We start from the raw sequence: 10,336 nt of genomic DNA, 5'->3' as shown, positions 1-10,336 counted from the left end.
ATAGCAATCCTGTTTTTCACTTCCAGCTCATTCTTTCCGTTGTTGGTCATTGTCTGTCCAAGATATTTAAAAGAATCTACTTGTTCGATGTTTTGATTATTAATTTGGACTTTTGCGCTTTTTTCAGGCTTCTTTGACATGACCATTACCTTCTTCTTTTGAACATTCATCTCTAGACCCTTTGCTGTACTGTTCAGGTTTACTTGATTTGCAAGGATCTGTAGATTTGTCTCGTTCGATGCCAACAATACTGTATCATCTGCATATCTCAGATTATTTATCCTCCTACCTCCAATAACAATACCTGGAATGTGCTCGGTTTTACGGAAGATAAACTCTGTGTACAGGTTAAATAGATATGGAGAGAGGATACATCCTTGACGAACTCCTCTTTTAATTGGCGTGAAAGGTGACAGATCACCCTGAATCCTGATGGCTGCTTTTTGATGCCAATATAGATTGGATTATGATTATGTCGAAAGAAATGTGTAATATCGCCTTACAGGCTTCATGTCTCGTCCTAAATGTGAATTGTGCTGTTGGCTGGGGACCCTTGAAATAATATAAGCAACAGTATTTATTGTACATTTTAAAGAACTTGAGATTTGATATAGCGCAATATCCACTAAACGTGCTCAATGTGCTTTAAAGAGGTCCCTAGCCAACAGCAACAATTAACACGCAGGACAAAACATGACGCCTGTTAGGCGATTTTACAGTTTTTTTATGACAGAGACAACGCTGTCATGTTAATACCTAGAGTACGGTGAGAGAATGTGAGTAAAAATCCTTTTCCAAGGACCCAACTATGCGATTCGAACCCAGGATCCTCCGATCCGAAGCGAGTGTTATACCACTGGAGCACATAACCGCATATTTACGTAAATGGCGCCAACAACGCAAGAAATATCAATTGCAAAGCCTAATGAGTAAGGTAAGTGGATATTGCGCTATATATAAATGCTCAATCATGTTTTCCTATTCCTTATATTTTCTCCCTCCAGATAAATCCATGGCTCATTCATAGTCAGGCACCAACCACAAGGCTCACGACTCATTCATCCCCAGTCACCAACCACAAGGCTCACGACTCATTCATCCCCAGGCACCAACCACAAGGCTCACGACTCATTCATCCCCAGTCACCAACCACAAGGCTCACGACTCATTCATCCCCAGGCACCAACCACAAGGCTCACGACTCATTCATCCCCAGTCACCAACCACAAGGCTCACGACTCATTCATCCCCAGGCACCAACCACAAGGCTCACGACTCATTCATCCCCAGTCACCAACCACAAGGCTCACGACTCATTCATCCCCAGGCACCAACCACAAGGCTCACGACTCATTCATCCCCAGTCACCAACCACAAGGCTCACGACTCATTCATCCCCAGGCACCAACCACAAAGCTCACGACTCATTCATCCCCAGGCACCAACCACAAGGCTCACGACTCATTCATCCCCAGTCACCAACCACAAGGCTCACGACTCATTCATCCCCAGTCACCAACCACAAGGCTCACGACTCATTCATCCCCAGGCACCAACCACAAGGCTCACGACTCATTCATCCCCAGTCACCAACCACAAGGCTCACGACTCATTCATCCCCAGGCACCAACCACAAGGCTCGGGTCTCATTCATCCCCAGGCACCAACCACAAGGCTCACGACTCATTCATCCCCAGTCACCAACCACAAGGCTCACGACTCATTCATCCCCAGGCACCAACCACAAGGCTCACGACTCATTCATCCCCAGGCACCAACCACAAGGCTCACGACTCATTCATCCCCAGGCACCAACCACAAGGCTCACGACTCATTCATCCCCAGGCACCAACCACAAGGCTCACGACTCATTCATCCCCAGTCACCAACCACAAGGCTCACGACTCATTCATCCCCAGTCACCAACCACAAGGCTCACGACTCATTCATCCCCAGTCACCAACCACAAGGCTCACGACTCATTCATCCCCAGTCACCAACCACAAGGCTCACGACTCATTCATCCCCAGGCACCAACCACAAGGCTCACGACTCATTCATCCCCAGTCACCAACCACAAGGCTCGGGTCTCATTTGTTGTACAAACCTTATCGGGCTTTCGCCAGGAGACTCATATCGGAATGGAGATCAACTATTGATGTAATGTGCTTATTTGAAATACTCACAACATCCGCCAGTTGGACACAACGTACCAACACACAAACGTATGTGTCGCTTTAGACGTTTATAGTCTGATTGAAAGAATTTAGTGAGAACTACTCATAAAAATGGCTGGCTAAAAACAATAAGAAGGAGCTGAGTGACGCTAATTTAGTTCCTTCTATACCTAGTTAACGCGATGCCGTTCTCAAGCCGACGAAAGACACGAACAGATCACTTCAGCGACACAGATGACCGCGTTAGTGTCGTCTCATTCCACAATAACGACCTCAAAGGAGACAACACGTCTGATGTGTCTGTCCTTGACCTTGCCGAACCAGCACCGGCCGTGTCATCAGGGGCGAGCACTCTCACTGCCCATAACATTAGTTACCACGTAAATCTTCCTAAAAATTGTTGGGAAAAGGATAAGAAGCTCCGAGTCCTCTCCAACATCACTGGGATATTTCAACCTGGATTGAACGCTCTTCTAGGAAACTTTGGAGCTGGGAAGACTTCGCTTTTAAACGTTTTGGCGGGAAGAGTGGATCAGAAACTCGTCGATGGCGTGATCTTGTTGAATGGACATTCGATACCCAAAAACTTCAAGTCTGTGGTTGGATTCGTGTCGCACAATGATCTCCTACACGGGGCTTTAACCATCAGAGAAAACATCGCCTTTTCTTCATCCTTACGTTTACCGAACTGTTTATCTCGATCTGAACGCAATGAGCGAATCAATTCCGCTATCAAAGAGTTGGGACTTGAAGCTTATGCAGATCTTAAAGCTGGCACATCCTGCATACGCGGTGTGACACCAGGCACGAGAAAACTCTGCAGCATAGGAATAGAATTGGTTATCTCCCCTCCAATTCTATTTTTAGACGAACCAACGACATTCCTGGACCCCATCACTGCAAATTTGATCATTATGTGTCTAAATCGTTTGTCAAAAAACGGACGCACGGTGATATTCTCCGTCACACAGCCAAGGTTTTCGGCGTATAAACGTTTTGATTACGTGACGCTGTTAGCTTCAGGAAACACGATATTTCACGGATCTACAGGCGATGCATTGGAGTTTTTTAAGGAGCAGGGTTATAAATGCCCGAAACAGAATAATCCGGCGGATTTCTTTATGGAGGTCATCAACGCTGACCAATCTTCTATCTCAGAATATTGCGGCAGGTCAACCTCGCAACGTGAACAAACAAAGGCAACTGGGAATGCAACATTATTCTATTACGATCGTTTAATCCTACAGGACCAATTAGTGAAAGGGTTCGGGTTGTCTCGATGGTGTGTAGCATTGCTCCAAAAAGCAGCCTGTGTGTACACTCAGTTTGAAAGGAGGCAACGGTTATCTGCAGCATCTACAAATATAACCAGGTCATCTCCAAATACCCCGAATGGAGGGCGTAATCAAAAATTTGATCATTATTCGAGTTCTATCTTTAATCAATTGTTTATCGTTTCAATTAGGGCCAGTAAGAATTTAATCAAAAACCCAGAGAGAAGCACGAAGACTGTGGCGACGACAATATTTCTTTCCGTGGTGATGATGGGGATCTATTGGCAGCTGAAGGAGGACCCCGTCACGGGATTTCCCGACAGGGCTGGAGTCTTGTTCTTTGTCATTCTAGTCCAGATATTTTTCAACATCTCCTATCTGGAGCTATTTTTCAGAGAGAGACTTGTACTTCTACACGAAAACAAAAGTGGGTTTTATAGATTATCCGTGTATTTTGTAGTAAAGATTTTCTGTGATATTCTCCCACAACGGCTCATGTCTGTGGGGTTCATGTCAATTATTGTATATTTTGCGGTTGGACTACGCAACGATGCAGGATCCTTCTTTTTGTTCGTGTTTTGTTTACTATTGGTTGCCATGACATCGGCTGGAATATCCTTTCTCGTGGCGTCTACGTTTGAAACATTTGCCATGGGCCAAATCTCGATGTCTCTCGTGTACATGATGATGATGCTGTTTAGTGGATATATGATTAATCTCGGATCGTTAGAGCCTTGGATTTCCTGGATGCAATACCTAAGCATGCTAAAGTACGGCTTGACTACTCTATACGTCATAGAGTTTCAAGACAGGGTATTTTGTGACAGCGGTAATACGACCTGCAGGGCCGGTAACTCTTACCTATCCGAGAATGGCATGGACTATGAAACCGACTGGGATTTGTGGAAGAATTTCTTTGCCTTGCTCCTACTTTGCGCTGCTCTGTTTAGCTTGTCTTATGTACAACTACGACGGATGGCAATGAGATGATGACATTGTATACGATTCTCTCATTTCTTTGTATTTATTAAACGAGTTATTCTTATAATGGTGCCCAATAACACCACGAGCTTACGAGTATATGTTATTTCAAGAGAAAAATTTGAACGAGTTCAATTAATACAAAGAAATGAAGGAATACGTTTGTTCCTCTCCTCCATGTAAGATTATTTGATATTTTGTAACCAAATGGTGTGGTGTTTGTACTTCTATTCACCATTCGCCTAGAGCTTTATTGTATAGAGGAGTGGGCGCAATATAAATAAATTTCATTATTATTATTATGATTATTATTATTATTATTATTATTATTATTATTATATTATTATTATTATTATTATTATTATCATCATCATCATTATTATTATTATTATTATTATTATTATATTATTATTATTATTATTATTATTATTATTATTATTATTATTATTATTATTATTATTATTATTATTATTATCTTTCTCCATCTGCTTGAATGACAATTTGACCCAAAACTAAAAACGTTGGATTTGTATTCATGCGCACCAAAAGATTATTTATAACCATATATTACCAATCAGCTGTCTTTTACATTTTATATCACACCAATAAAATGTGCGCAAATATTCTGCAATCGTTGAATACAATTTTTGTTCAACGCGTTCAATATCCCAGCCTTCCCATTGGAAACCCCTATCATTTCTTAGTAAATATGTAATCGTGGAATGATGCTTTGAACACGTTGAATAAAAAACGTATTCAACGATTGTAGAATCATTTCGCACATTTTATTGGTTTAAAATAAACTGTAAAGGACAATCAAAAATAATCTTTTGAAAAAAATTATGATAGAAAAAATATACAATATGAAATTGGAAGAACTGATAAAGTAATAAATTGACCTTAACAAGGCTGTGATTTTTGGGTGATCTCAATCTAAGTAAATCGCTATGTTGCTTTTGGAATCACCTTATCATTCCCTTTGTTGGTATTTGTTTCTTTTGTTTCTTGCAAAGCGCTTTGAGCACGTTTAGTGGATATTGCTCTATATAAATGCTCATGGATTTTTTCCCTTTTTAAATAAATCTCCTCGGAGAAAATATTCCTCCACCCAACCACCTCAGGATTAAATCAGAAACGTCCACATCATCATATGTCTTTGAGGATAGTGTAGAACAATGTGATTAAAAAAAAAACTGGTTCCTATTTCAATGAAAGTAAAACTACTCTTCTTTAGGACTGGATACATACCTTGTTTAATTTTTCTCCTAGTTTCACTTGACTTGACTTAGATGCCTTTCGCGTCTCGACCGAAAGATCGGGTCGCCTTGGCTGTTTCCAGTATTTCCTGTGTGAGGTGTCTCCAATATTGCCGGTCCTCTGCTAGGGTTCTCAGATTTTCAAGGTCCCCTGCCGTTATGAGACTAATGCTTTGTCCAAGTGTTGTGAGGTTTTTGTTTAGGATCACAGGGAGTGTTGTGATCGGTCTTGCTCTGAAAAGGTTCCCGTGTTTTTGAAAGTATCCCGACATGGCTTGGTTAGCTGGTATGTTTTGGTCCCTGCCTAGTTCCGGACAACATGGCTGACACCTGTTGACATTGAGCTTCGGCTCAGTGGATAGTCTTATGTTTCCATTTATAGTTTCACAGTGATGGTATTTTATTTTCTAGTCTAAATATATGCTGGTCGTCAATAAAGATCATCCATCCTCGCTCTTTTACGTCTCGTAATCTTAAGAATCTGCCTATATGTGACTCACCGTCTCTACACGGTATTATGTCAGGATGACTTGGGTGCAAAAAATTGAATCTATTGACAAAAACATGAAACTTGGGGTTTGTTTCGATTTGTTATGTTACAGAATGAAGACAATTTCTCACAATGCAAAAGCTCAAACATTGGTATTTACTATCAATTTAATTCTAAAGTCACTTTTCGGGATCCAATTCATTCCGACATAATACCGATTCGAGACGAAGGGTCACATACATCCTGCTACTGAAATAGTATATCCTCTTTATGTGACCTGTTCATTATGAGTACTCCGATTGGGCATGTAAGTCAGGTGATGTGTCTTCTACCCCCCCCCCCCCCTCCCCGTCCCCCTCTCTCCCTCTATCTGTTTTTTTCTTCGGTTGCTTTCTGGTTTTTTCTTGTAATGAGATTTTTAGGTTTTATCCTGGCCCTGGCCGAAGTCCTTAGCTGAGCGAGAAACAGTTAAATGTAAAGTTATAGTTTTGGGAGATGATGATATTTTTAAAAGTATTTTTCTCTGTTTTGTGCTTATATTTTGTTTTGTTTTGTTTAGAATGTGTTTTGTAAACATTTAATTGTGTTTCGTTCAGCGTCATCCTGTACGCGTGGCCGTGTGGTCTAGTGGTATGACATTCGCCTTCGTATCGGGATGTCCTTGGTTCGAGTCCCACGCGGCACGTAGTTGAGTCCTTCGGAAAAGCTCTTTACTTACATTCAATTCTCTCACAGTACTCAGGTGTAAAATGAGTGCCTGGGTGTCAACAGCGGTGTCTCTGTCCGTATAAAAATTGTAATATCGCCTAAAAGGCGTCTTGTCTTGTCTCGTCCTACTAATGTTAAATGTTGCTATTGGCTTGGGACCCAATGTAAAGCACGTCGAGCACGTTTAGTAGATATTGAACTATATAAAATCTCAATTTGTTTTGTTTTATTTTTATTAATCTCCAGCAAAGCCCAACGGTAGTTGGTGAAAAGCTTTGACCCTCTCCTTACCACCCATTTTCAGGATTTTCCCCAAAACTTGACACCCAACTAACATAAACATATATATATATATATATATATATCACTCAAACACAATAGCAGTAAAATTCTTGCGATAAATAATTTCGTTAGCAAAACATGCTCTACAACACACTGTTCATTTTCTTTACATTTTATGATTTCTAAGAGAAATTTGAATAAGAAAAATGTTGGTTGTATCGTAACGAATGTGACGATTTTCCTATAGTTGGTAAGGACAGGGTTAAAGTGCTTACTGATTTTAAATCAGATTTTATTAAGAAAATATACATCATTATTTTTTTCTTCATATTATTACTTTTACATTTTGTTGTCATTGTTAATAGTTGTATTTATGTATAAACAATGTATGCATAATATGTATTTTTACCGACAATAAATAAGGTATTCATTCATTCATTCGTTCATTCATTCATTCATTCATTCATTCGTTCATTCATTCAATCATTCATTCATTCATTCATTCATTCATTCATTCATTCATTCATTTATTCGTTTATTCGTTCAATTCATTCATCCAATTCATTCATTCATAGTTTTCTCACGGAATCTATTTCAACCAATCTCCAAAGCCTAAACAGTCTATTCCCTATGCCTCCTCTGTCTCCTTTTCACAGCTGATATTAATTGTAAAACTAGAATTTTAATTTTCAAAATATTTTTTAATATCCCTTTTTCCTTCATTTTTACTGGCGCTTAAATGACCTGAAAGTGCAGAAACACCCATAAAAACATAACAAAAACAAAGAAAAACAAACAAACAAATAAACAAACAAAAAACCCCCCAACCCCCCCCCCCCCCAAACCAACAGGTGACTCTCTCTCTCTCTCTCTCTCTCTCTCTCTCTCTCTCTCTCTCTTATATATATATATATATATATATATATATATATATATATATATATATATATATATATTATTTAAAATATTTACCACAATGTTTGGGGAAGTCTACATCAATGTTTCAGGCTTAATTTGCCATCTTCAGGACTGAGTTGTTTTGTTGACTGTTGTTGTTTCTTGAAGTGGTTCCGGTTTGAAGTTAATTAAGAGGAATTTGCGCCGATGGGGACACTTTCCGTAGATCTCACTTTTCATGTTGAGTGTGGCTTCATGAGGTTGTTTGATTATGGTATATTTTTCTTCCAGGCATAAGATACATTGTTTTGATGTTGGTGTGTATCCTGTTGCTTTAGATAAAATTTTCCATGAAATGTTGTGGTCTATTTTGTTGTCTTTTAATTTCCAAATATGTTCGCTGAGTTTTGTGGATGTTTTTTTGTTAGTGTTTCTAAATGTTGAGGTGTGGAGGTTGTATCTTGTTTTGAAATTATTTTCTGTTAGTCCTACATATTTTTCTTGCTTGTTTGTTTTAGTTTCTGTGACTGTGGCTTGGTAAATTAAACTTGATTCTAAGCATTGTTTGTTTAGCGGGCAATGTTCTTTATTTCTGCAGTTGCATTTTCTAGTGGGTGGGTTTTGCTCTTGTCGGTGGTTTATTAATATTTTTTTGTTGTGGCTTGAAATTATTTGTTCTATGTTGCGCATACACGAGTAACTTATTTTTATGGTATTCCTGTTGATAATTTTATGTAGCTTGTGGTTTTTTGGAAAGTGTGTATCAATTAACTTCAGGAACTGCTGTCCTATGTTTGTGCTGACGTTTATGTCGAAAGGTGGGTTGAACCAAGTTATGTGTCGTTTTCTTGTTTTACGTTCTTCACTTGTGTGTTGGGGTTTACATGAGAGGGAGGCGTCTGTGTATAAAAATGGTGTGTTGTATCCACTTTTTGTGAGTGCTTCTTTGTAGGGGTGGCTGCGACATTGTGGTAAATATTTTAAATAATAATTCGCTCCATTACTACATGTCGAGCACTTTTCGTACCATATTTGTATCAAACACGATTCAATATATATATATATATATATATAATATATATATATATATATATATATATATATATATATATTATATCCTTCTCTATATCTCTTTCTATCTATCTATCAAAGTATCTATCTATCGATCTATCTATCTCTCTCTCTCTCTCTCTCTCTCTCTCTATATATATATATATATATATATATATATATAATATATATATATATATATATATATATATATATATATATTATATCCTTCTCTATATCTCTTTCTATCTATCTATCAAAGTATCTATCTATCGATCTATCTATCTTTCTCTCTCTCTCCCTCTCTCTCTTTCTCTCCCTCCCTCCCTCTATTTGCACTAACCATTCAGTTCTTCAATAATTGAAATATCAAGGGAGGCTATCTTGAGTGTAATGGTACTACAATATGAATAGTAGCGGTTATCGCCCTTGACACGATTCCTTTATACCACCGCCGATGAAAAAAACCAACTCGCCAACAGAAGCCGACAATCGAAAACAATTGTGACCCAGTTTTGTTGTTGTTGTTGTTTTTTTTTTTATTTAAAAAAATATAATTAGATGCAAACGACCGGAACTCCGCAATACGCTTCAACAGTCAAGTCGTCACTTCCCTCGTAATGACGCATGGTAACTTAATAACTGACTCTAAACTATTGGAACAATGGCGGACGCACATGTGAAATATTTCTCCGACGAGCATAAAAGTGTATGCAGAGGAGAAAAACATTATAAATATGATCATGCTTTGATTTTAGTATGTTCTGATCACAAGACATATAAAAAGTTTAAGCCAGTATGAAGAATAAAAAGTACCGGTTTCATTTGTTTAGAACCAGGATGGCCGCATTAACTGGGCGACGTGACACCAGACTATTGAATCCAATTGACCCTTCAGCAGGTCATTCGCATCCATTCAACCTCTTGTTTAAATCACAGTGCTTTGCATTTACTTACCAGCAGGCTGATGATGATGGCTGACGAAGAAATGCAGGCAGTTTTCTCGAAGGAAAACCTCACCTATGTCCAGGTAAACAAAACCCCAACCCCCCCCCCCCCCCCCCCCAAAAAAAAAACAAAAAACAAAAAACAAAACAAAAACAAACAAAAACAACCATAACCAACCACCCCCCCCCCCCCCCTTCCCTTTCCAAAACCCCCCACCAAAAATAAAAAAACAAACCCCGAACGAAACAACGAAATTAAAAAAAAAATAATAAT

The 10,336-nt window shown here is 38.9% G+C and overlaps 1 pseudogene; it reads left to right on the top strand.

The window, feature by feature from the left end:
- Positions 1-2,011: 2,011 nt before the first annotated feature.
- On the top strand, positions 2,012-4,612 carry LOC144977769 (broad substrate specificity ATP-binding cassette transporter ABCG2 pseudogene; annotated as a pseudogene).
- Positions 4,613-10,336: the final 5,724 nt, after the last annotated feature.

The sequence above is a fragment of the Berghia stephanieae genome, chromosome 8 (assembly GCF_034508935.2).
Source record: "Berghia stephanieae isolate SIO BIC M18660-M18661 chromosome 8, UCSD_Bste_1.3, whole genome shotgun sequence".
In the NCBI taxonomy this organism is placed as follows: Eukaryota; Metazoa; Mollusca; class Gastropoda; order Nudibranchia; family Aeolidiidae; genus Berghia; species Berghia stephanieae.
The sequence above is the reverse complement of the archived record's forward strand: the minus strand, read 5'-3'. Positions and strand labels throughout refer to the sequence as shown.